The sequence below is a fragment of the Lissotriton helveticus genome, chromosome 6 (assembly GCF_964261635.1).
Source record: "Lissotriton helveticus chromosome 6, aLisHel1.1, whole genome shotgun sequence".
In the NCBI taxonomy this organism is placed as follows: domain Eukaryota; kingdom Metazoa; phylum Chordata; class Amphibia; order Caudata; family Salamandridae; genus Lissotriton; species Lissotriton helveticus.
In genome coordinates this window covers 766,879,313-766,906,160 of record NC_136067.1, presented here as the reverse complement: position 1 = coordinate 766,906,160, position 26,848 = coordinate 766,879,313, and the positions used below count along the sequence as shown (strand labels likewise).

The 26,848-nt window shown below is 43.9% G+C and overlaps 1 long non-coding RNA gene across 2 annotated transcripts in view; it reads left to right on the top strand.

The window, feature by feature from the left end:
- The first annotated feature begins 2,875 nt into the window (after positions 1-2,875).
- The window catches only part of LOC144761525 (uncharacterized), a 352,130-nt gene continuing 328,157 nt past the window's right edge, over positions 2,876-26,848 (top strand). Inside the window, exons 1-5 of one of the 2 annotated variants that reach the window (XR_013595762.1) lie at positions 2,876-2,949; positions 3,047-3,109; positions 3,224-3,277; positions 3,370-3,439; positions 3,655-3,711. This is a non-coding gene — a long non-coding RNA (uncharacterized LOC144761525). Of the gene's footprint in view, positions 2,950-3,046; positions 3,110-3,223; positions 3,278-3,369; positions 3,440-3,654; positions 3,712-26,848 lie in introns of those variants that run through there. The other variant, XR_013595763.1, reaches the window with a different exon arrangement.

Here is a 26,848-nt window from a genome sequence, read left to right as displayed (position 1 = left end):
AAAGGCACACGTTTTGTACCAACATTCTCAAGCAACCATTTCAATACTGAAATCAGCCTTTTTAAATTTATGCGTTCATTACGCTTAAAACATTTTTTTACCAACATAGTACCCACATTACCCGAGTTGCCAGCAATTACTACAAGTGAATACAAGGAATTTAAGCCACCAAGTACGTTTATGCCACCTACATCCCATAAACTGTTAGATACATTTGAGATTCTGAATTGGAATTGGAATAAAAAGCAAAGAAAAAATATCAATAAACATGAAGAGATAATTATCCAAAAATTGGCTCGGGATTCGTCTATAACAATTCAAACAGCCGACAAAGGAGGAGCGCTAGTAAATATGGATACCTCATTTTATGAAGCAAAAGTTTTTGAACATCTCAATGACGAATCTACATATCTGATTTTAACTGAAGATCCACTCAATGATATTTCCAAGACATTTGATTCCATTCTACAAAACACAGTCGAAATGGGCTGGATCAGTAACCAGACAAAAAGATTTTTGACAACTACAACACCAAGATGTCCTAGGATCTACATGTTGCCAAAGATCCATAAGAATCTAAAAGACCCACCCTTCAGACCTATAGTAAGTGGATGTGGATCCATCTTTGAGCCCTTAGGGCAATACATTGCTGAATTTCTTCAACCATTTGTCCAAAACTGGGCAACCTATCTCAAGGACACCACACATTTTTTACAACTGCTACAAAATGTCAATACAGATTTGAATGAGCTAATTTTGTGTACAATAGATGTGACATCTCTGTACACATCGATACCGATTAATGAAGGTTTAGAATCTTGTGAATGGGCCCTTTTACAATCTTCAAATTTACCAGAAAACAAAGTCTTTCTGTTAGAATTGTTACAATTCTGTTTACGCCATTCTTATTTTTCTTGGAAATCTAACTGGTATCTACAAATTAGCGGAACCTCAATGGGTTTTTCTGGAGCTCCAGTCTTTGCCAATATTTTTATGGCTAAATTTGAACATGATTTTATTTTGTTTGATGCATCATGGAAGAAACACCTGGTGTTTTATAAAAGATTCATAGACAACATTTTTCTGTTGTGGAATGGTTCAGAAGAGATGCTACAACATCAAATCAATGGACTTAATACTAAGAATTGTCGGATTCAATTTACTTCAAAAATAGACCACTTAGAAATCCCTTACTTGGATGTCATGGTATACAACAACAAACATCGACTTGAGACAAGGGTTTTTCATAAACCCACCGATTGGAACAATACTCTGCTGTTTTCCAGCTTTCACCCTAAATCATTGCTTCAAAACTTACCTTTGTCACAGTTTATGAGGGCTAAACGCATTGCATCCACAGATCAAGCGTTCAACCAAGAATTGACATTACAAAAACAAAAATTCACAGACTGTGGATATCCATCACAAATCTTACAATCAGCAGAATCCAAAATACAGACTATAACAAGAAGCCACCTGTTACAACCCAAGGCCAAATCATTGCAACAACGTATGGTATTTGTCACTAAATTTTCAATACAATCAATGCAAATCAAAACCATCATTAATAAACGCTGGGAACTATTGGAGACAGAACAAGACTTTCATGGAATTTTCAAAGATAAACCGTTGTTCGCTTATAATAGAACCAGAAACCTTAAAGAGATGGTGACTAAATCCAGAATACCATCGACTCAACTGAGCTTGGCACAATCTGGAATGAAAAGATGCGCTAATTGCGTTCATTGTAACAATGTTATAGTCAGTAACACTATTCAACATCCACAAACTGGCAAAATTATCAAAATGCGCCATAGAGCAGACTGCAATTCTACTCACGTTGTCTATAGCATAAAATGCTCTTGTGGCAAAATATATATAGGAAAAACAGACAGGAAAATAAAGACACGTATATCTGAACATAAGAGTCGTATTCGTACTCAATCTACAACATCGAGTCTAGCCACCCACTGGAATGAAGAGAATCACACTATACCACAACTCAGATTTCAAGTATTGGAAGTAATTGATCAAAAACCTGATCGGGATAACATTAGTTTGTTATCACAAAGAGAGATCTGGTGGATAAAATGTATGGAAACCATGTTGCCCAAAGGACTCAATGATAAGTTAGACATGATTTGCTTCTTGTAATCACGCAGGAATCTTCAACGTCACATTTCCTTAGTTGGGTGCTATACTTTCGCAGAGTTGACAAACACAGTGTTAGGGTTACACAGTATTCATCTCACCAATTATGAAGATAGCAATCCAATTATGTGCAGTAGGTTCAGTAACACTCACCCCTAGCAGTGCACTATCTTATCAATCAGTTTAGTTATACATTTTGAATATATTTATTATCTTGGAGGAACTCATGACTATGTATGTAATTATATTCCAGATTCACCTTGTGTTCACCATTTTATTATAAATGCATTTTGTTATGTCATACATTGTTAATTCATGTACTCAAATACATTCATATCGTCAACTTACAATACCTTATGAGTTACCCCAACATCACTTTATTACACGTCTTTTGAGGTACATTTATTTTTCAATAATTTACAGCAAATTAAACTTCATTGCCATCGCTTGTTCTCAAAAAAAATATTTTCGTTCTCGGCATGCTATAATGCCGACACATGCGGGCGCTCATCTAGAAGTTTGAGAATCACGGATTTCTTATCCGGTAATGGTTATACCAATAGGTAATGGAGTCGTTTTCCTTTACCACGCACGTTGTTTTCAGGCATATTAGACCAGTCAAATATGGCTGCCATCGATTCCATGCTTGCTAGCTACTCTTTACCATAGACACCTTCTGCTTTCACTCGTCCGCTTTCTAGCACACTAACATTCCATTTACAAAACCATACCGGCACAAACATTTTCGCGGTTCGATGGTAGAACGGCAATAGCGTAGACCCAGATATCACCTTTCAGGTAACTATTTACGAAGTGCACCTGCGATAGTGAACTGTTGCTTTATCGATTAGTCAGGTTTTGATGGGCATTCTGTATTTATGTCGTTTTTGCATAGATCATTTTTTACAACTTACCGAGTCAGTTTGCACTGCGCCGACAGGCTCTTCTGAAAATCCAGGTACTTTTGATTTTTATCACTTTCTTGTCGCATTATCGTTTACATGAGCATACAGCAGTTTAGGACTCTGGCAACTCAGTTCAACATTAGTAGCGTTTTTTCTCATTTTTTCAGGATCTTCATTGTTTTGTCGACTATTGGCAATTGAAGCTTACTGGCAGTTAGAAGGTACACGTCTTATACTCTTGGTGTTCAGAGAATGTTGTAGTGCTTGGTTCTCCTAGTAATAGGTTCACTACCTTTGTGTCTTTATTTCCCAGTAATTGCCTAAAACAACTTAGATATCTGCTGACCACGGAAGTACAGTTAGTACTACATCTTGAATTGTTGGTAAGCTTCGCGCTTTGACATTGTTGGTCCGTCTCATTTTCACTCACCACTAACATTCGTGTTTAAAGACATGCATGACACTATCACGGTAACACTTGTTGCACTAATTTCCGAATCTACTCATAGAATGCACATGGACTTATTCTCGATCCGCTTTGTTTGCTAAATATTAAGAACTACTAATGGTACTGATATTAATTATTTTACATTTTCAGCTCCCCTGAAGAAGAGATCTTTGTTATCTCGAAATGCATTGGGATTTACAACAAGAATATGTCATTTATGTAAATTGAAATTACATGCAGTGCTTTTTTGTTATCTAACATGAAATAATGTGTATGTGAATGCAAATAACTGCAAAGTTAAAATGTATTTTGTTAATATGAATAAATAATGAATAAGTTGATGAAAAAAAAGCTGACACAAAACATTTATTTTGAATAAAAGGTTACACTAAAGTCAGAATTAAGTAGCGAACCTTAAGGGTTAGCTTCAGCAGTGCAGAAAGGGTCCGGTGACAAGCACATCACCAACCTCGCTCTTTGACTTTTAGGAGACTAGCATCCTCCCCCCTTACTGCACGCCCTGTTGAAAACTACATATAACTTGAATATCGCTGATTATTTTGAAAATTTCGAGTGCACAGTACAACCCCACTACTTTTTTAAATTAAATTCAATAGAGCCATATTGCAATACGCACAACACGAAAATCTATGCAAAATGCATGGTGGAAAATCCTGTTTTGGGACCCCCCTTTTTACTTTGCACACTCCTTAACAAATCACTGCAAAACTTTGCATCCTCTGCCATTCTAGAAAAAGAAATTGGCCTACAAAGTTCATGGAGATTCGTCAAACTGACAAAAACTTATTAACAGTCTCCGAAGACCACTTAGCAATCGCGCTGTGCTGGATTTATTGGAGATAACAGGAGGGGTAGTTGGCCCCCAATGACGTCCTTGGGCTTCTTTTACCCCCAGTAAGTTCCACATAGCAGGATTGCTGAGTTGTGATAGGAGGCCATGCCACCTTTCTCCACCACACTGCAAATGCAGCTCCTGGCACACTACTAGTAGGCGGAGGAAGTCCCCTTGGCTCTTGAGGGTCCTTGGGGACCAACTACCCCTACTGTCATTTCCAGTAAGACTCACACATCTGGATTGCTGAGAGTTTTTCAGAGGCCAACGACTTGCCGGAGGTTTTTTACTCCATTTTTTTAGGGAAGGTTGGCTGTGTAGCCCCTCTTCCCTGGGCTGATTTCGGCCCTGGGGAACTCATCCCCGGGGCCAGTTTTTTATGATATGGAGTGGGGGGCTGCACAGCCTTCTTCACCGGGCCGATTACGACCCCAGGGACCCCATACCCCAGGGCCTAACCTTTTCCTTTTTTAAAAAACTTTCTTTTATAGAAGAGAAGGGGGCTGCGTGAACACCTTTCTCTGGGCCACATTTGGCCCCGGGGACCCCATCCCCGAGGCCTGGCCTGAATTTTTATTTTATTTTAACATCAGAGGGGGGTGTGTGGTCCCCCTGCTGAGACCAATTTCTGCCCTGGGGACCCCACCTCCCGGGGCTGGGCCTTTATAATTTTTTTAAGGAGGAGGGGGCCCATGCAATCCCCTTCCCTGGCCGATACTGGTCCCCATCCCCTAGTGCCCGACCTGTAGTGCAGTGCCCATGGCACCGACATTTCCCACATTGGGGGCCATGGGGAACCTGAAGACCCTTGCGGTGCCGGCCGGCTCCCACTTCCTGCGGAAGCTGGCATTGCTTTTTACACACAAGGGAGCTGCTAACATGCAGCTCCCTGTGTGTAAAAAGCAAAGTTTGCTCCACTTTGAGCAAGCAAGAGCAAAATGCTCTCGCTTGCTCAAAGCGGAGCACACTGTTTGCTATGGCATAGCGGGAGCAGAGCTCCTGCCATGCCATAGCAAACTGCAATGTCCTGGGGGTGGGCACCCTGGGACATTGCTGGAGCTGGACCTGGGGGTCGCAGTCCCCAGGGCTCTGTAGGGATGAAGGAGCGGGGGTGCATGGCCCCCCTCCTTCATAGACTAGGACCTGCCCCAGGGAGGTGGTAGTCCCCAGAGCGAGAGTGGCCCGGGAGGGGGACCAAGTGGCCCCCCTCCCATTTATTTAAAATACAGTTTGGTCCTGAGTAGGTGGTTGTCCCTGGGCCCAGGGGGTCCATTATGCCCCCCAACATGAAAATCTAAAAGCCCCCAGGAGGTGGTTGTCCCCGGAACAGGTGGGTCCTCGAAGCCCCCATTACATAAGCTCCAGGGAGGTGGCAGTCCCCGGGGCTGCCGGGGAAGCCATAGAGCCTCCCCGCAATTCTTCACTAATTAGCCCCAGGGAGGTGGCAGTCGCCGGGGCTGCAGGGAGCCCCCGTGGCCTCCCCACATTTCAATTGTCTTTTGCTCTGCAGAGGTGGTGCTCCCCATGGTTGTAGGGGGCCCGCACGGGCTCCCCATCATTATTTTCATTTTCCCCCAGGACCTGGCCTAAATAAAATAAAGCATGGGAGCCTGCGATTTGTTTATTTTTTCATTTTTGGCGGGAGTCACAAATTCAACACTACTCCAGATTAACTATTTTTTTTAATGCTTTTTTGGTCCTGGGAGGTCCCTGTCAGATTCCCTAACGAGGCCTAGGGGGTCAGGTTGTTTCTACCCTGCCCCATTTTTTTATTTACATTTTTTTTCTTGTGTTTCAGTTCAACCGAGTCACAAGATGGCTGCCAACACTTGCTGGTTTGAAGTGTTGGCAGCCAATCAGATCAAGGGCACGAGATCGGGAGGGGTCATGGATCCACAGCAGCCTCAATTGTATATCTGAGAAATCTTTACATTTCTCAGCAACTACTGAGTGGATATACATTATTTAACAAAAAGGGCACTTTCTGGACCAAGAGCTACCATTCTGCCAAATTTGGTGTAATGCAGTTCAGCAGTTCGGGCTGTAGCAGTGTCTAAAGCTTCCTATGGAGATTAAAATACAGAAAAAGTGTTTTGGGACCCCCCCTTTTTCTCGTCCCCACTTGACGGATCATCTCCCAAAATTTTCAAGAAAGCACCCGAAGTGACCGAGCCATTAATTTTGAAAATTTCAAGAGGATTCATCAAACGACGCCAAAGTTATTGACAAATGAAAAAAAGTTCTTCCTATGGAAACTACATCCTAACTATAACTACCTACTGGTGACTGCCAGTAGGAATATATATTTATATATGTATATGTATGTGTGTGTATGAAAAGCAACATTTAAAGCTTAACTATACTATTTTCGCACATTCAACGAGGCAGCATGGCACTGAAAAATACTTCCTGACAGCCAAAGCTCAGCTGAACATAGGATATAATTAAAATATGTTTTCAGAATTTTCCTGAACAGTTTTAGATTACATTGAAAGTGTAGAGATAAAGAAAGGAAGTTCCATGGCTTGGCAGCAGCAATCAAAAAGCTCTGTCATCAATATATATACACGCTGGATCTTGACACAATGAGCTGAACAGTAGTGGCAGAATGGAGAGCTCTCTTGGGGATATGAAGAGTAAATTTCTTAGCCACAAAATAAAAGAAAATTTAGCTATATTGTCCTATAGACAAATATATGGCTTTAAAGAAAATCCTGCTTTTCATCGGTTACCATCAACAATGTTTGCTCTTAGTGTGTTTTTAGTAATCAGGCTTGCAGACCTGTTTCCGGTATCCGGCAATACCCTCCTCATTACCCAAGCGGCACAACACCGTCTATGCATTGACAATAGGCATCACCCGCCATTTTCGAATTACGCTTTTCTGTTCCTACGGCCATTGATACTTTGTGCGGACCCTTGCACATTCTAGGCTTGAAAACCCGATCAGGACCGGGTTGGAATTATCACCGGTCCCCCGAAACTACGATACCCCATACCTTTGCAGCCCTGAAGATTCATTGGGTTAACACCCTTACTGACGAAACACGTGTCGGCTGGTTTCTTTCTTTATGGATCTCCTTTGACAGGAGAACCATTCACATACCAATTAAAACAGGAATAGAAAGAACATTTGTGTGTGATCTTATCCTTGGAACACTTTAACTTGATTACTCATATCGTTAAAATTGTTGTGTGCGCTTTGTATTAACTGAAGCTGGTGGACAAGAGCGATTGGGGCAGCTAAATATACGGCATTACTGTAATTTAGCCTTGACTGAATCAAGGTGTTTACGATAGTCACATGATCAACAGGGCCAATGCTTGGCCGCAATGATCTTAACACTTTGAGTTGTTTTAGAAAGAGTATTCATCTGGGTGTTTAGAGAAAAGTTTGCATCAATCAAGAAACCTAAATCACAGACTGAAAATGTAGGACATCTGCTCATTGTATCCAGCCAAGTAAATGTAGCACCGGATCCGGATAAGGTCTGAGTGGGTACCCGCAGGTGCCCGATTTTGTCAAGATTTAATTTCATGAAATTGGTGGACATACACCTATGAGTGATGGATAAAGACTTGGCCGTATTTGGTTGACAATCAAAGGAGAATGGCACTGGGTTGGACAGTCAGACAATCAGTTATGTGTCATCGGCATACATAAAAGGAGGTTACAATAGCCAAAGAAATATGTCTAAAGGAACCATGTATAAATAAAACAATCTGAATGCTAAGACTGAACCTTGTGGGACCTCAGCTGAGAGCTCTCGCACTCACTCCGCAGGGAGGGATGTCCAAAATCTGTCTAAACTCTGACAAAAAAGATAAAAAACATTTAAGACTTTACCAGCAACATCTATGTCAGCCAACATACAACACCATAATAGACTTATCAATGGTTTCAAATGCAGCTGAGCTTTTCAATAGTACTAATGCACCCACTCCTCCTCTGTCTACGATTAAACATAGATCATAAGGGGCTGAAACCACATCGAGTTCAGTACTCCTACCAGATCGAAAAACAGTTTGAAAGTAGTTAAAGTTTAATGTAAATATTTAATTCTGATGGGGTCAGTAGCAAGCATTATTAGCCCTATTTGGATTACCTAGCTACCTGTAATGTGGCCCTAATAAGGGTCAGTTTAAACCAGAGACTTAAATAAGTTTATTGCCCCGGTAACAGAACAATTTTGCTGCATAATTCCCAGATCATATTTTGATGCCAATCTAATTTTTCAACAACATTTGCACAGAATGGAGACTGCAACAAGCATGGGCAAAGCCCATAGATCTGGCTTTAATGTGCCAACTCATACAAAAAAGTTATGTACAAATACTGTTTACAAGTGCTTGCTTAAATTCTGTTTATCACATTAAAGTCTATGCTATTGACTTTGCAAATTCTGGGGGAAAATGCAAAAAAGGATTACTTTATGTAAAGAACGAAGGTAGGTGGGGCACCAGAGAGCCAGGCAGGAAGATGCCTGCCTTTCGGTGAGGGTCTGCTTACTGACTCTCAAATTCCCTATCCCTTCCCCCCGAGAGTGGTGGATGAGTGGAGCGATATGAGGCTGCGGATTGGGCCTGGTTTGGTGTGCGTTGTGGGTGGAGTGTTAATGTGTGCCCAGAGGATACTGCGGGGGCAGTGATTTTGTGGCTTGCCTCAGTGGTTCGGGTGCTGTGGACCTGTTGATCTGCACAACTTGCTTGTGAGAGGGCAGGCGGTCAGAGTGGCATGGCAGCTGGAGCCCCTTGGAGGGCTGGGCAATCAGGACACTGAACTGCCCCTCAAAGTTGCGGTTGACCACAGGCAGATTCAAGGTGAGTCTGACTCTTGGGAGAGACCGGGCGTCTCAGTGGTTTAATGGGGCAGCCCATTGTAACAATGAAGAAACGATTGATTAAGTAATTTACTTTAATTAAGTTAAGCATAACATAAGGATGCCGTCAGCTTATCTCTAAGGGGCTCAGCTGCTATCTCAACATTCGATAGCGAGCGCCTGAGCTATGACAGCGGAACATTCCAAAGCGGGTGGAAAGGGAGGGGAGTCAAAAGGGGAAGAAAGGAGCAATCCAAGTTACAACACATCATCCTCCCTAGGGAAAGAGAAGGGAGGTAAGGAGGGAAATACCCACCCACAATGATGACCTGTGGTCTTTCGCAGAAGACCACAGAAACACAACACTTTGTAACCCATTACCGATCACGATCTCATCATGTATTGTTTGTGCCAGTGAGGAGGGATTCTAGGTCTATCACTCTTTCTGTATAGTGGGACCCCTCCCTTGATGTCTCCACCCTCCATTCTTCCTGAGCCTATGCTAGTTTTTTCCACCTCTGTGGGCACCACCCGATCATGGCTCCATAATCTTCCATCTTCCATGAACACTGTGTTCTTCTTTGGCATTCTGATGGTACTGGGAGCATAAAACTTTCCGTCTCCTTTTCTTAGTCTCTCTGGTTTCCTGACGTAGACCTTTTGTCCTTGCTGGAACTCTCTCCTTGACTCCCCACTTCCTGTCATACCATTCCTTGTATTTCCATTGATTGGTCTCGATCCTCCTCTTGACTTCTTTGGGATCAATCTCTTCAGTTTGCTTTCTTCCCATCCAATTAGGGGTCAGCTTTGTTCCTGGTTTCCTTCCTCTAAGTAACTCGAAGGGTGTGCATCCTGTAGTAGATTTAGGCGTGGTGTGATATGCCCATAGCATGTCTCTTATTGCTTCTTCGATGTTTTTCCCAGCCTGATTGGCCAGCTGCATGCACTCTTTCAACATGCGGTTTACTCTTTCCACCTTGCCTTTCGCTTTGGGGCAATACAGTGGCGTGCGGATATGGGTTATGGAGCAGTCTTTCAGGAACTCCTTCATCTCTTCAGAGATCAGCTGCACTCCGTTGTCCGTTACCAGTGTCAAAGGGATTCCCTCTCGCGAGAACACCTCCTTCATGAACTCAATGATCGACCTTGTGTTCACATTGTGGACCATCTTGCATGTTATCCAGCTTGAAAAGTAATCCACCAGAACAAGTAGGTACCACTCATGAGATCCCTTGCCATGGATTGGACCGGCTATGTCGAAGCCTAGCTTGTCCCAAGGAATCTCTGGAACTTCCACCGGTGACAATGGTGCTCGTCTAGTGACTTTTGATTTGTCACTCAGGCTGCATGCGTAGCAGTCCCGTACTTTGTCTTCCATTTCACTGTCCATTGCTGGGAACCAATAGTCCACACGTAGTCTAGCTTTGCACAAACTGCGGCCCAAATGACCTTCGTGAGCCAGTTCCACGATCTGGTTCCCTAAAGCCTCCGGTGGAACAAGCTTCCCAGACTTGAGTATGAAATTTCCTTCAACAGAAAGATCTTCCCGCACATTCCAATACGGTTGGATATCAACTTCCATGTCCTTGCACTTCTTAGGCCATCCAGTGAGGATATGTTTCTTTACCTTCTTCAATACTTCATCTTTTTCCATCTGGGTTACCCACACATCCTTTTCTACCGCAGCTAATCTCACCTCCAGGATGGAGTCACCATTCGACTCTTCTTCCTCCTCTCCTCCTGCTGGTGCTCTCGATAAAAAGTCTGCAACCCTGTTCTGTTGCCCTGGAATATAAGTCACTTTGAAATTATATGCTTGTAGTCCTACGGCCCATTTGGCAATGCGGGGCGTCATGCTTTCCATGTCCTTCTTAGTGAATAGTGGAACCAGGGGCTTGTGGTCAGTTTGTATCTCAAACGGAATGCCCCATATGAAAAACTTGTAATGACGGATAGCCCAGTAGACCGCCAGAGCCTCTTTTTCTATGGTCGAATAATTTGCTTCTGATGAAGTGAGGGTCCTTGATGCAAAAGCCACAATTTTGACTTTACTTCCTTCTCTTTGCGCTAAAGTCGCCCCTATGCCTCTATTGCTGGCATCTGTCGAAATGATAGTTGCTCCATTGGGGTCGAATTTGCCAATGAACGGGGCTTCAATGATTGCTTTTCTTATGCTCTTCATGGACATCTCTTGTTCTTTACCCCAAGCAAAAACACTATCTTTTTTGATCAAATCTCTTAGAGGCTGCGATACCATAGCAAAGTCCTTGATAAATTTGGCCATGTACTCAGCAAGCCCTAAGAACGATAGTATGTCCTCCTTGCTTTTGGGTATGGGGGCGTCTCTCACAGCTCTGACCAAGTCGTACTTAGGCTTGATGCCTTCCTCTGATAAGGTGTGTCCCAGGTAGTCTACTGAACTTACTCCTAGCTTGCACTTGCTTGGTTTAGTGGTGAACCCTACTTCCTTCAGTTTCTCCAAGACCTTCTTTGCCATCTCATTGTGTTCTTCATCGCTACTTCCATAGATCAGTATGTCGTCTTGGAAACAGATGGTCTTCTTGCAATCTTTTAGCACATGTTGCATGACTCTTTGGAAGGCTGCGGCCGCAGACGCCAAACCAAATGGCATTCGCAAAAACTTAAAGTTGCCAAAAGGGGTGGTAAATGCCGTTTTGATTTGGTAGTATGCGGAAGATAGGTCTAGTACACTAAAAAACTTGGCCCCCCTGATCGTGCTCAACATTTCACTGATACGGGGAAGTGGAAACCTATCCACTAGAATGTTTGCATTTAGATCTCTCAGGTCCACACAGAGTCTTATGCTGTTTCCACCATCTTTCGCCGTGATAACAATCGGGGCGAGCCATGCTGAACTCTCAATTTCAGTGATAACTCCTTGACTGACCAATCTTTGAAGTTCTTGTTGGAGGGGTTCTCTCATGCGCAATGGTATGGATCTGGTTTTGTGCACTACGGGTGCTGCCCCCTCCTTGAGAATAATCTTGTGCATATAGTTCTTGAATACTCCTAAACTTTCACTAAATACCTCCTTAAACTCCTCGGTGAGGTCCCCCGCTATGCCTACCAGGTTGATGAGTAACACCTGCTCCTTGTTATTCGGGTCTAATTTCATACCCAACTCCTTCTGGTGTTTCCAGCCCAATAGGGTCGAGCCACTAGTGGACACATACACTTTCCCCACCGTGTGCCTGTCTTTAAAAGAGATTCTCATTGTCACCATACCCTCTAAGGGGATTCTTCCCTTGTTGTACCCCTTGGGATTTATATCAGCTTGCATCATTTTAATAGGGTGGTTTGCAAACTTATCTTCAAATACACTTTTGTCTACCAACGTATATGGTGAACATGAATCAGCATACATACTGAACTTTACACCATCAAGTAAAACATCACATTTGGGATAAATGTCATCATTATTTTCATCCTCTTCTTCCACTTGGAAGATATACGATTTCTCCCCTTCCTCATCCTGAGGAGACTCTTCAATGGCATGTACAGCTTTGCTAGGTGTCTTACAAACTTTGGAATAGTGCCCCCACCTGTTACACTTCCTACATTGAACATTTCTCGCCGGGCACTTCCAGTTGTTGGCCAAGTGATTTGAACTACCACACTTAAAACACACCATGGATCCTGTCTTACTACGCACAATTTCTTTACTCTTGTCCCCTACTTTGCATATGGTTTCTCCCTCTGTGTGGATCTTGTTTTCTGCCCTCTCTTTGTTTGTCCCCTCCTGTGGTTTCATTTCTCTCATACAACGTGCGGTGTGTTCTAGGCCTTTAGCTATGTTGAGGGCTTCTTCTAAATTAGGATTCTTAGTGAGTAATTCCTCTTGTGTTTTAGTATCATTGGTGCATCTCACGAGTTGATCCCTAATCAACGAGTCTGTGAGTTGCCCAAATTCACAAGTAGCAGATAATCCTCTAAGCACTGCTATGTATGCACTCACCCTCTCCTCTTTCTTCTGTGCCCTCTTAAAAAACTTGTGTCTTTCCATTACCACATTTATTTTTTCTTTAAAATGTGACTCTAACTCCCTCAAAGTGCACTCATAGACGTTAATACCCTCCGCTACTTCCACCTGTTCATCCTCCACCGACCTCCCAGTAATGTCTTCATAGATTTTACTACCATGTGTGCCCAAATTGTGGAGTAGTATATGCTGTTTCCTTATGTTTGAATAATTACTACCTCCTATGGCAATAAGATACGATTTAAAAATACCTTCCCACCTCCTCCAGGGAATAACTGGTTCTCCTAACTCGTTAAGGAATGGTGGAGGTTGACTCATACCTGCGCCAGTCATTGCCATGAACTGTCTTAAAATTATTTTTTTTTTAAATGCACCCTTTAAAATGAGAAAGTGGAGGAACAATTGCTGGAGATAAGGTAATCGTATTTAGGAAAGAAAACTGCTTCTACGAATAATTCCCCACAATTGCAATTTTACACAAACAAAACACAATCTCCCACCTCACGATATATTTTCCACCGAGAGAATATATTTAGAAGTCCCCTTTCAATTTCTGATGAATCAGGCTGAGAAGCCCAAAGAGGCATAGGTCACCTCCCCCATTGGCGGGAACTTCCTGTGGAGGAGTGTCTCTCAGAGTGGTTCCTGTAAGAACGAAGCTGCCTGAGGAAAAGGGTGAGTCTCCGCTCCTCGCTTTGTGAAATTCGTTATGCTCGCTCTAAAACAACAGTCAGTTAACCAGATTAGACTCAAATCCCCACCCGGGAGACGGTAAACAGGGCTGGGGAAAGGTTCGTCGAGATAATTGCTTTTCTCTCAGACAGATTGCAGACTCGCGTCCTCTTCAGCGAGAGCGCAGACACCAAATCAGAGCACCTGGCATTGGAGGGAACACCAACGGGGAAGTTAATGGTCGGCTACCAGTTACTCAAGCTCTACAGTGCGCCCCGCTATGACACCAAGATGCGCCGCCTCAGACAGAGTAGTTTTTGTCCCCACGTCACAGCCTTGAAATACGTAAATCTACCCCTGTGCCCGACCTGACACACGAGTTATCCTCCTACGCACTGCTTTAATTTACGTCGAAGAAGACACCTGGGCCCGACCTGACACCCGAGTGGTCCGCCTCCTCACTGCCTTAATTTACTTAAGAGCAAACCCCTGTGCCCGACCTGACACACAAATATTCCCCTACTAGTCAGCTGTTAACATCACGCAGACTGCTTAACGGACCCGCTATAACTCACTTCAATATGCCGAGAAGTGCTCCCAATATTCAAATAGCCAGCCCGCCGGCGCTTCAGCCACAGCAGCGGTTTGACTTAGCTGCCTACTGTCGATCACCGTAGACTCCTTGATCCTTCATCCGATAAGCATATATTTCATTCCAGGGGAACGACATCCACTGTCCCTGGCACAGTCTCCTCACCTCGTCGCCAACAAATGTAACAATGAAGAAACGATTGATTAAGTAATTTACTTTAATTAAGTTAAGCATAACATAAGGATGCCGTCAGCTTATCTCTAAGGGGCTCAGCTGCTATCTCAACATTCGATAGCGAGCGCCTGAGCTATGACAGCGGAACATTCCAAAGCTGGTGGAAAGGGAGGGGAGTCAAAAGGGGAAGAAAGGAGCAATCCAAGTTACAACACCCATCTCTGGAGCGAATTTGGGACAGTGTACTGCCCAACCCCCCAGTGGGACTGTGATCGATCCATTCACACTGGACGCTCCCTTCTCTTAGCTACTGGTGCTGTTATCTTCTGTGAGAAGGGCTCAGGCTGGATGGGGTGCACTGCATCGCCCAGCTTGGGTGAGATCTGTGCATGTCCGAGCCTAGTATGCTCGGGCTCCTCAGACACCCATCTACCAAGATGAGGTAGGACTGGGTGCCCTCACTGGACAGTATTCTGCTCTAGATGGCAGTGCTGCCTGGGGCAACGTGATCAGCTCCCTAATAAGCCTTTGGCCACAGCCTGCCTCTTAATCCCCTGGCTGATGCTTCATCATTGGCAAGCTAGACAAATGATAGTGCCAGCAGCCCTTTGAAAGTAAAACATCCAGCAGAGCTGTTGAAGATAACCACAACCAGGGTCCCTCCCCTGTGGGTCCCGTAGGCAATCCTATTGCTGCCTTCTAGTTGATATGATTATTTACGACAAGGGGTGGTGAGGGACAGAGTCTCTGAATTAAGCAGAATACTCTCACCCAGTCAAGAGATCAGGGCTAGATCCAACACCGTTTTTTAGCTCATTTCACCATCCCAGTTTCAGAACCTGGCTGTATGCAAATTAGTCTGTTCCTGTCCCAGTGCATGATGGGAACAGGGCAAACCAAACTACAAAAGCCAATTCTTACACTGGGAAGGAAACAAGCTTCCGGGGACCGGTTTTTGGCATTACAGCCGTCTTCGGCCCGGCTTGCTTGAATCCTGATGGTGCAATGAGCAAGGGACTCATGTCTGAGTATACCCTTCCACGCTTAGGGTAGACAAAATTATTTACAACAAGGGGTGGTGAGGGACAGAGTCTCTGAATTAAGCAGAATACTCTCACACAGTCAAGAGATCAGGGCTAGATCCAACACCGTTTTTTAGCTCATTGCACCATCCCAGTTTCAGAACCTGGCTGTATGCAAATTAGTCTGTTCCTGTCCCAGTGCATGATGGGAACAGGGCAAACCAAACTACAAAAGCCAATTCTTACACTGGGAAGGAAACAAGCTTCCGGGGACCGGTTTCTGGCATTACAGCCGTCTTCAGCCCGGCTTGCTTGAATCCTGATGGTGCAATGAGCAAGGGACTCGTGTCTGAGTATACCCTTCCACGCTTAGGGTGGACAAAATTATTTACAACAAGGGGTGGTGAGGGACAGAGTCTCTGAATTAAGCAGAATACTCTCACCCAGTCAAGAGATCAGGGCTAGATCCAACACCGTTTTTTAGCTCATTGCACCATCCCAGTTTCAGAACCTGGCTGTATGCAAATTAGTCTGTTCCTGTCCCAGTGCATGATGGGAACAGGGCAAACCAAACTACAAAAGCCAATTCTTACACTGGGAAGGAAACAAGCTTCCGGGGACCGGTTTCTGGCATTACAGCCGTCTTCGGCCCGGCTTGCTTGAATCCTGATGGTGCAATGAGCAAGGGACTCACATCTGAGTATACCCTTCCACGCTTGAAATGCCAGAAACCGGTCCCCGGAAGCTTGTTTCCTTCCCGGTGTAAGAATTGGCTTTTGTAGTCTGGTCTGCCCTGTTCCCATGATGCACTGGGCCAGGGACAGACTAATTTGCATACAGCCGGGTTCTGAAACTGGGATGGTGCAATGAGCTAAAAAACGGTGTTCGATCTAGCCCTGATCTATTGACTGGGTGAGAGTACTCTGCTTAATTCAGAGACTCTGTCCATCACCACCCCTTGTTGTAAATAATTTTGTCCACCCTAAGCGTGGAAGGGTATACTCAGATGTGAGTCCCTTGCTCATTGCACCATCAGGATTCAAGCAAGCCGGGCCGAAGACGGCTGAAATGCCAGAAACCGGTCCCCGGAAGCTTGTTTCCTTCCCGGTGTAAGAATAGGCTTTTGTAGTCTGGTTTGCCCTGTTCCCATGATGCACTGGGCCAGGGACAGACTAATTTGCATACAGCCGGGTTCTGAAACTGGGATGGTGCAATGAGCTAAAAAACGGTGTTGGATCTAGCCCTGATCTATTGACTGGGTGAGAGTACTCTGCTTAATTCAGAGACTCTGTCCATCACCACCCCTTGTTGTAAATAATTCTAGTTGATATGAAGCAAGGCCTCTACACTATTGATTCTAAATTAGACATGGTCCCCACTGACTCAATCATATGAAGGAGTGAATGGACAGGTAAAGTGAGAGAATTGGCCATTTAGAATGCCGAGTCTGGGACTCGGAGGATACATCCGCCACACACACTAAGCAGCTTCTTCGGATAGAGAAGGTCTTGCAGGCCATCAAAACTAAACATAAGGGGCTCGAGACACCTTCTAGGTGCAATAATCTCAAATTGTACGTTTCCCTGAGTCTACCCCTTGAAAAAGATTGAATCTGACATTGAGGACTTGCTTCGCTCGTTGAGCGGGAGATCTCTTAACTTCTCTGTTCTCTGTCAAGCGGGCTCACCGGTCCCTGAGGACCCGACCTCCCCCTGTGCCTCTGGGTGCCTTGGGATAGAGTGAGTGGGATGGGTATGGTCAGACATGAGTCCCGTGCTCTCCACACCACTGGAGTCAAGCTATCCTGGCTGATGACGGCTGGCAGCCAGAAACCAGTCCTAGGATGCTTGATTCCGGTCCAGGAAAGACATGGGTTGGCAGTTTGGGCTGGACTATACCCATGAGGCACAGGGTCAAGGCTGATTTGCATATGGCCATGTCTGAACTGGGGTGGCTTGGTGAGCAAAAAAACTATGGATTTAGGCCCAGATCTCTGTACTGGGGTGAATGTATGACATTGTTCTGCATTCTGTCCATCAACTGTTATTTTTGCATTTATTATATAAACAACATCAATCCTTCATTTAGACAGAGGAGCATTTCACTGGCACTGAGAGGTTGACCCATGCCAGAATTCTAGCCCAGTTGTTTTCTGTTTACCTCATGCAAGGGATGCTATTCACCTCACCACCAAGACAGGCAGCCTGATGACACTTACCCAGAGGTAATGGCGAGTTTGATCACCCTACAGGTATTTGGCAGATTCACACACCCTAGACATACAGGTTAGGAAGTGGTAGAAGTACAATATATCACATTATTCTGTTTACTTCTATTGATTTTTGCAGCACAAGTATTTTATGCAAGAATCACAATGCTTAAATAACTATGTTAACACTTTACTGTGTATTTCTTGTGTATCTCTTTGGGTATGCATTAGTAATAAGTGAAAGGGTTCTAGAACTGTTAACATGATTTTCTTGGGGAGTCAAGGTTGTCATGTTCTGAAGTTGCAAAATCCATTTGGTACTTTGAGAAGTTAGGGTTACAGATGGAGCACTGTGATCTAGCAGGACTTAGGCCAATATATCCGTATGGTGTGCATGGAGTAAGCCTCACACCGTACCGATGGTTATGTAGTCCAAACAAATGCACCCCTATTCACTTCTTAACCGGAAACATCCATGGTGTTAGAGAAAAATCCTCCTCAGCTGAGTAGGTAAATCCTTTCTATTAACTGTAGGCTGTTCAAGCTTGAACCTTTCTAACGACCACCCCATAGAGGTATCCTCTCTGAACTCCACACATTCACATGGCTGAAGAAACAGTAACTAATATACCAGTGAACTGCAGACATACGGTTACACAAATCCTGTTACAACATTGACGTACGGGTGGCGAAGTTAACTCTGTGGTTGAGGAAGCATTCAGGACAGAGGTATTCTATTCATGGGTTAAATTCCCAGCCACAGAAATATGAACATGACAGGTTCAAACATACACTTAGGCTGCAGATCATAACAATTATACAGCTTAGGCAGCTCTAGAAATACAACTACCTTATCAATCACACCAAAATTGGTTTGAAGGTGCCCTACCACCTACACCCAACAATCTTAGACTAGGTCCCCTCAGTAATGAGGGAGAAACATGGCTAGTCTTAGACGGTTACACACCTTACCCAGATATAGAAAATCTGACAGTGCCAGACCTCATGTGCTATAGACAGATCTGGTTAAAAAATACAGATGTTTCACACGATTTGTCATGAGAAAAATGACAACAAATCCTGCAAGGGCTGCTTATGCTGCACATCCTCAATTGGGTATGCCTGGAATTAGTCCAGTCACTATCAATGCAGTCTTAGGGTAAAATTCCCATCAGACTGGAGAAAATTCAGTTTTGGATTGAACAAAAAACAAATCACATTGAAACAGTGTTTCACCTCAGGAAAAACTCAGAATTCTCACAATATACTTGCCAAAGGGATGGGTCCCCCGGTGGAACACTGCACCACTTGGGGTACAGTCTTTGCTGTAGTATATACCAGAACATATGGTACACCCTCATTAGCTGGTTTGTCAAAAGTGCTTACATAGATTCAAAAAGAGTGTGGGTCAGCTGTATAGATCCACCAAGCAGCATGTGGTTAAATTGAAAGTTTATTTTCCATCAAGTACCTCCAGTCTCACTCTTAAAGATTCTCTACTCCAACTCCTCTTTCTTCATAAGAAGACATTCCAATCCCCAGTTCCAAGTTCCACATTACATAGGAAAATTCGAGCAACTCTACACCCCCTTTACATATATACAAGTGCATCCATTATACAGAATGGAAACATTTGAAACTATGCTAACAAGATTTATATCAAAATTCAACATCAGAACTTTATACATAGAAAATGTACCCCCTGTCACATCATGCATGTTATCCAGAACTTCACAACACTGGAGAGAGGGAGGGAAATTAATAATGCTAGGCACTATGTGAGGTGGGAACTCCTGGTCCCCCAATTAATCTGAAAAAACAATAGAGGAGTAACCCCTCGTGGGTAGAGAGAGAAGTAACTCTCTAATAATGAGCAATAGTGCTCTGGCTAGCACATTTTGCCCCAACCTGTTACTGGATAAAGCATATCCTTATAGAAGACCCCTCACTCACCAACCTAGTTGGTGACATGCTTCATCATCGGGGTCCCACCCCATAGGCCGAGTGCCTACAGGGTGTGCTGCGACACCTGATTACAGTGGAGCTGGTTTTGTTTTTATGTGTACAAGACTATCAAAATTGTGTATTAAAAAGGGCCAACACTACTCACTTCAAGATTTATTCTTGAGCGCTTGAACCCTTATTAAAAATAAAGTGTGGCACCTTTGCCTAATTAGGAAGGCTTCGGTGTCAAAAGTCGTGTTAAAATATATAAAAATAGCAAAAGTGTGCTATGTGAATGTGAATATACAAAATTATTGTTTAAAAAAGGTCTACATGTTTCAACCCAGACATGGATTCAAGGGTTTTCGTCAGGACCGTAGGTGATTTGAACTGGGTGGTCCGCCCGCGCTAAGGAGCGTCCTGCCCTAGTTCAATTTAGAGATCCTAAATAGGGATCTCGTGAAAAAAGTGCGTTTGTTCAATTTTGAAAAAAACTGTAAAAAACAGGGAAACAAAGAACAGGAGGGGTCACACACAGGGGTAGACAAAATGGATTGTACCACATATAACATATAAATTCAGGATTATTCGGACAATCATAATATCCACGTGTGGAATCATACCAGTATGTCACTTTCGTGGTTATTAATATATCTATTGCGTGGGTGGCAACAGAACTATAGTGAAAAAATGGCCGGGAAGTGCCTTTTGATTAAAGGGCAGCCGCCAAATGAGGGGTGTCGATATGATTTGGCGTCTGGGATACGTGAAAATCAGGGGTCGGTAAATGGGAGAGTGACCTGTTAGCGTGCTGCGCTGTGAACGGCTGCCAAGACAACTGTGAGCAGTCGTGAAAAAACCGTCTCAATGATATTGTGGCGGCTGATTGTTTTGTGCTTACGCTTGAAAGCGAAACTCTCGCTTCATAGGCACCAGCGTAACCAAGTGGACAGGATTCCGTCTCCTGTAGGTGAAAAACAAGTTTCCAGTGTCAGCGCTATTGACAAAGCGCATTGACAATCGAGTATTGCCCCAAGACAAAGTAGTAAATACTACAAGCGATCGTTCCCGCTTAGCGGTCCTTCAAAGTGTACTTACTTGTCGCTTCTGTTCATCAGACCGATTAACCTACTTGGTTCTTGCTCGGCGTGCCCCGTGGAGTGTCTCCGGTGCCTGTTTGCCGGTAATGTGAACACTTCCTTGTTGGGCGTGGCCGGGTCACGTGTGGTGAGCACGTGGTCAGAGGTTGGCCAATCAGAATTTTCGGTGAGCATTGTTGTAGGACTGGCCCGAGTAAGGCAATGTGTACATTGCCATGGTAACGAGTGCAGTGATCACGAGCGGACAGCGCTCGCGTTGCTGAGCCATGGTTCAGGGGTATTATTTATCGTTTTTCTAAGCACGTACATGGGAGTCATGGGCAATATTTACAAATGATTACTATACAGAGATTACTTTCAGGACACAGGGAAATTCGCCCTTTCTTCGGGGGCTTTTGGTAAAACAGGACAATTATATGAGAACTCCGTCTGGTGAGGTCTAGACTGATGTATTCCCTTATGTCAGCACATTGTTCCACGGAATATTATCATTTAAACCGGTTTTGTGCGTGCAAAGTCTATAGACCCACCTCTGTTCCTTCTCATATAGGCGTTTGTCTAGGTTTGTACCTGGTTGTACTTGTTCAATTATTGTCCATTTTATGTCATCAGCAGTGTGACCCAGCGACAAAAAATGTTCAGTAAGTTTTGTATTTGTCTTCCTGCACCTGATGGTGCTTCTGTGCTCTCCTATGCGGAGTTTTATTTTTCTACTGGTCATTCCTACATAATGCAAGTCGCATGGGCATGTCAATCTGTAGATGACATTCTCGCTGTTGCAGTTAGTCTGTCCTCTAATTGTCCATACTTTGTTTGGTTCCAACAGTAGTGTTTTTGTATTTGTGGTAAAAGGGCAGACACTGCAACTTCCGCATTTGTAGTGACCAGTTACCTTGGGTAGACCCCATAGGTTAGTTTGTGTTTCTTTCCTAGGATGTACCGCAAGGGGTCTGGTGTTTACTACGGCATCCTTTATGCTTCGTGCTCTTCTGAAAGAGAATAACGGTTTGTTCCATCTTAGGTTGCCTGTATTCAGAATATTCCAGTGTTTTTTTACTATTCTTGACACATCATTGGATATAGTGTTATATGTTGTCACACACGTCAAAGGGATCTCTTCCGGGATCCTTTCCTTTGGTTCCAAAAGCGCTGCGCGAGGCTGATTACGAGCTCGCTTCTGGCTTTTCTGGAGGATTCTGTTTGGGTAACCACGGTTTTGGAGTTTCTGAGAAAGATCTTTGGCTTGGCTCTTGTAGTCATCCAGTTCACTACAGTTCCTACGGATCCTCAGGTATTGCCCGTATGGTAAGTTTTCACGTAGGGGTCTGGGGTGGAAGCTTTCAAAACGGAGGAGATTATTTTTGGCAGTAGGTTTGTAATGGGTAATAGTAGTCAGTTTCCCATCTTTTTTTGTGATTTTTACATCTAGGAAGACCAAAGTGTCACTGTTTTTTTCATATGTAAACTTTAGGTGATTGTCTCAAGTGTTTATCCAATTGAAAAAGGAGGTTAGTGATTCCTCTGAGCCTTTCCAAATGGTTAGCACATCATCGATGTACCTACGCCATATTAGCAGATTGGAGCTATAGGGGTTTGTATCGCTAAGAATGTATTTTTCTTCAAAGTCAAAAACATACAAACCCGCTATGCTTGGAGCAAAAGAACTGCCCATGGATGTCCCACCCGTCTGTAGGAATATTTGGCCCTCAAACTCAAAATAATTCCTTTTCAGTGCTAGCCTTGCACACTCGAGAATGAATTTTTTGGGTGTTCTTGATGTCCATATTTCCTTCTCTAGAGCTCTTTCTAGTACTTCCAGCGTTGCATCTTGAGGGATGCTAGTGTACAAGCTCTCAATGTCAAAACTCACCAGGATGGTGTCATTATCCACAGTGAGTTGGTCGAGAATTTGTAAGAGACTCTTTGTGTCCTGTAAGTATGTGCTGGTTCTCTGTACCATGGCTTTGAAGAAAACATCGCAAAATTGTGATAATGGTTCGAGGACTGATCCCAAACCAGAGACAATTGGTCTACCTGGCGGTGGTGTTCTGTTTTTATGTATTTTGGGGAGGGTATAGAAATAGGGGATTTTCCCTTCGCTGTTGCAAAGGAAATTTGCCTCCTGTTTAGATATAAAACCCTCTGTTTCTCCATATTCCACTAGCGATGTTATCTCGCTTTTCAAATCCTCTGTCGGATCCACTGGTAGTCTCCGATAGCTGTTGTCATCTGCTAGAAGTCGAAGACATTCGGTTTGGTAAGCTGTGCGATCTTGCACAACAATTCCTCCACCCTTATCTGCAGGTTTTATCACAATTGTGTCACAGTTCCGCAGGGTGTCGAGGGCAACCCTTTCCTGATTAGTCAGGTTCATGAATTGTTTCTTGGGTTTCGTATTCTCAATGTCATTGAAAACAGCCTGCTCGAATGTGGAAACTTCCACCGGTATTGAGTGTGGCGGAGGGTTGAAAGTGGCTTTGTTTCTCAGGCCTGTTTCATTAGGATCTGGATTCTCCTCAGAGATTGGCCTTTTTTCGAAAAAGGCTTTTAGTCTGAGTTTTCGAAAGAAAGACGAGAGTTCGCAGTGAAGTCTGAACTTGTCCAGATTCGCTGTCGGTACAAAACCTAAGCCTTTATTCAAAACTGATTCTTCGGCTTTGCTTAGTGGTCTAGTTGCGAGGTTGGTTATTAGGTTCTCCGGTTGCTTGGTCCTGCTTGTTGCGGCTTGGGCTTGTTCTGATTCGTGCTCGGATCTTCCGCTGCCCAGTGTACCTGAGCTCCCTGGTTTTGGTTTCTTCGTTTTCCCCTTCCCCTTCCGCCCCGGTATAAAAAAGGGGGTGTGTAGGGGTTTGGTTGGAAAAACGGCTGCTGGAAGGGTGGTTGCCAGCCGTACACTGGCATATTTTGCGGATGATAGTAAGGATCGGGTGGTCCTTGCATTGGTACCGGTGCATAATGTGACCAGTTCCCTTGTCCTCTACCCCGTCCTCTCCCTCTTGGTTTGGGGTTACTTCCTCCAGAATTTGTACTTGAATTGGAAGTATTGCTTGAGGCATTACTGGAGGCATCTGAAGTATCTTCTCCTTTAGATTGAGGGGTAAATTCTGGGTCAGAGTATGGGTATGTCTTGGTATAGGAAAATTTCTTTAGATCCTTCTGGAACTTTTGCACTTTTTGCTGGGTTAAGTTGTCTTTATAGTCTGTCATTTCCTTGTTTAATTCATCAAGTTTTTTCTTAAAGCCTGTAATCGTAGTCTTCATGTGGCTTTCTGTCACCTGGATCTCGACTTGTATTTTTTCGGACAGTCTTAAGGCTGTCTTTAATATCAAGACGATCCAATCGTGTGTGCAGTGCCATGCTATGGCCGCCCAGTCTTTTCGAAAGGCTTCGTCTTCAAGAAAAATGCGAGGTGCATTTGAAACCAGTAGCCCTTTTGGAGCCATGCTGTTACTCAGGTATTCTTTTAGGATTGTCCCATGTAAGATGGTCCTGATTCTGTTTCTCTTCATCTCTGTAAGTTTCTCCCAATCTTTAGTTGTTGAAATGCTTTGTGCTATATTTGCATCTGCGAACACAGATAGGTCACTCATGATCTCATCGACCTCTGCAGAGGTATATGATAGACCCTGGTTTTCGGCCATGTTGCCAATGGTTTTTTTTGGCAAGTGTAGTGTGGTGTCTAATATGTATTATATAACTCTCGCAGCTGCGCGCTGCCTAAATCTTCACAACACTGGAGAGAGGGAGGGAAATTAATAATGCTAGGCACTATGTGAGGTGGGAACTCCTGGTCCCCCAATTAATCTGAAAAAACAATAGAGGAGTAACCCCTCGTGGGTAGAGAGAGAAGTAACTCTCTAATAATGAGCAATAGTGCTCTGGCTAGCACATTTTGCCCCAACCTGTTACTGGATAAAGCATATCCTTATAGAAGACCCCTCACTCACCAACCTAGTTGGTGACATGCTTCATCATCGGGGTCCCACCCCATAGGCCGAGTGCCTACAGGGTGTGCTGCGACACCTGATTACAGTGGAGCTGGTTTTGTTTTTATGTGTACAAGACTATCAAAATTGTGTATTAAAAAGGGCCAACACTACTCACTTCAAGATTTATTCTTGAGCGCTTGAACCCTTATTAAAAATAAAGTGTGGCACCTTTGCCTAATTAGGAAGGCTTCGGTGTCAAAAGTCGTGTTAAAATATATAAAAATAGCAAAAGTGTGCTATGTGAATGTGAATATACAAAATTATTGTTTAAAAAAGGTCTACATGTTTCAACCCAGACATGGATTCAAGGGTTTTCGTCAGGACCGTAGGTGATTTGAACTGGGTGGTCCGCCCGCGCTAAGGAGCGTCCTGCCCTAGTTCAATTTAGAGATCCTAAATAGGGATCTCGTGAAAAAAGTGCGTTTGTTCAATTTTGAAAAAAACTGTAAAAAACAGGGAAACAAAGAACAGGAGGGGTCACACACAGGGGTAGACAAAATGGATTGTACCACATATAACATATAAATTCAGGATTATTCGGACAATCATAATATCCACGTGTGGAATCATACCAGTATGTCACTTTCGTGGTTATTAATATATCTATTGCGTGGGTGGCAACAGAACTATAGTGAAAAAATGGCCGGGAAGTGCCTTTTGATTAAAGGGCAGCCGCCAAATGAGGGGTGTCGATATGATTTGGCGTCTGGGATACGTGAAAATCAGGGGTCGGTAAATGGGAGAGTGACCTGTTAGCGTGCTGCGCTGTGAACGGCTGCCAAGACAACTGTGAGCAGTCGTGAAAAAACCGTCTCAATGATATTGTGGCGGCTGATTGTTTTGTGCTTACGCTTGAAAGCGAAACTCTCGCTTCATAGGCACCAGCGTAACCAAGTGGACAGGATTCCGTCTCCTGTAGGTGAAAAACAAGTTTCCAGTGTCAGCGCTATTGACAAAGCGCATTGACAATCGAGTATTGCCCCAAGACAAAGTAGTAAATACTACAAGCGATCGTTCCCGCTTAGCGGTCCTTCAAAGTGTACTTACTTGTCGCTTCTGTTCATCAGACCGATTAACCTACTTGGTTCTTGCTCGGCGTGCCCCGTGGAGTGTCTCCGGTGCCTGTTTGCCGGTAATGTGAACACTTCCTTGTTGGGCGTGGCCGGGTCACGTGTGGTGAGCACGTGGTCAGAGGTTGGCCAATCAGAATTTTCGGTGAGCATTGTTGTAGGACTGGCCCGAGTAAGGCAATGTGTACATTGCCATGGTAACGAGTACAGTGATCACGAGCGGACAGCGCTCGCGTTGCTGAGCCATGGTTCAGGGGTATTATTTATCGTTTTTCTAAGCACGTACATGGGAGTCATGGGCAATATTTACAAATGATTACTATACAGAGATTACTTTCAGGACACAGGGAAATTCGCCCTTTCTTCGGGGGCTTTTGGTAAAACAGGACAATTATATGAGAACTCCGTCTGGTGAGGTCTAGACTGATGTATTCCCTTATGTCAGCACATTGTTCCACGGAATATTATCATTTAAACCGGTTTTGTGCGTGCAAAGTCTATAGACCCACCTCTGTTCCTTCTCATATAGGCGTTTGTCTAGGTTTGTACCTGGTTGTACTTGTTCAATTATTGTCCATTTTATGTCATCAGCAGTGTGACCCAGCGACAAAAAATGTTCAGTAAGTTTTGTATTTGTCTTCCTGCACCTGATGGTGCTTCTGTGCTCTCCTATGCGGAGTTTTATTTTTCTACTGGTCATTCCTACATAATGCAAGTCGCATGGGCATGTCAATCTGTAGATGACATTCTCGCTGTTGCAGTTAGTCTGTCCTCTAATTGTCCATACTTTGTTTGGTTCCAACAGTAGTGTTTTTGTATTTGTGGTAAAAGGGCAGACACTGCAACTTCCGCATTTGTAGTGACCAGTTACCTTGGGTAGACCCCATAGGTTAGTTTG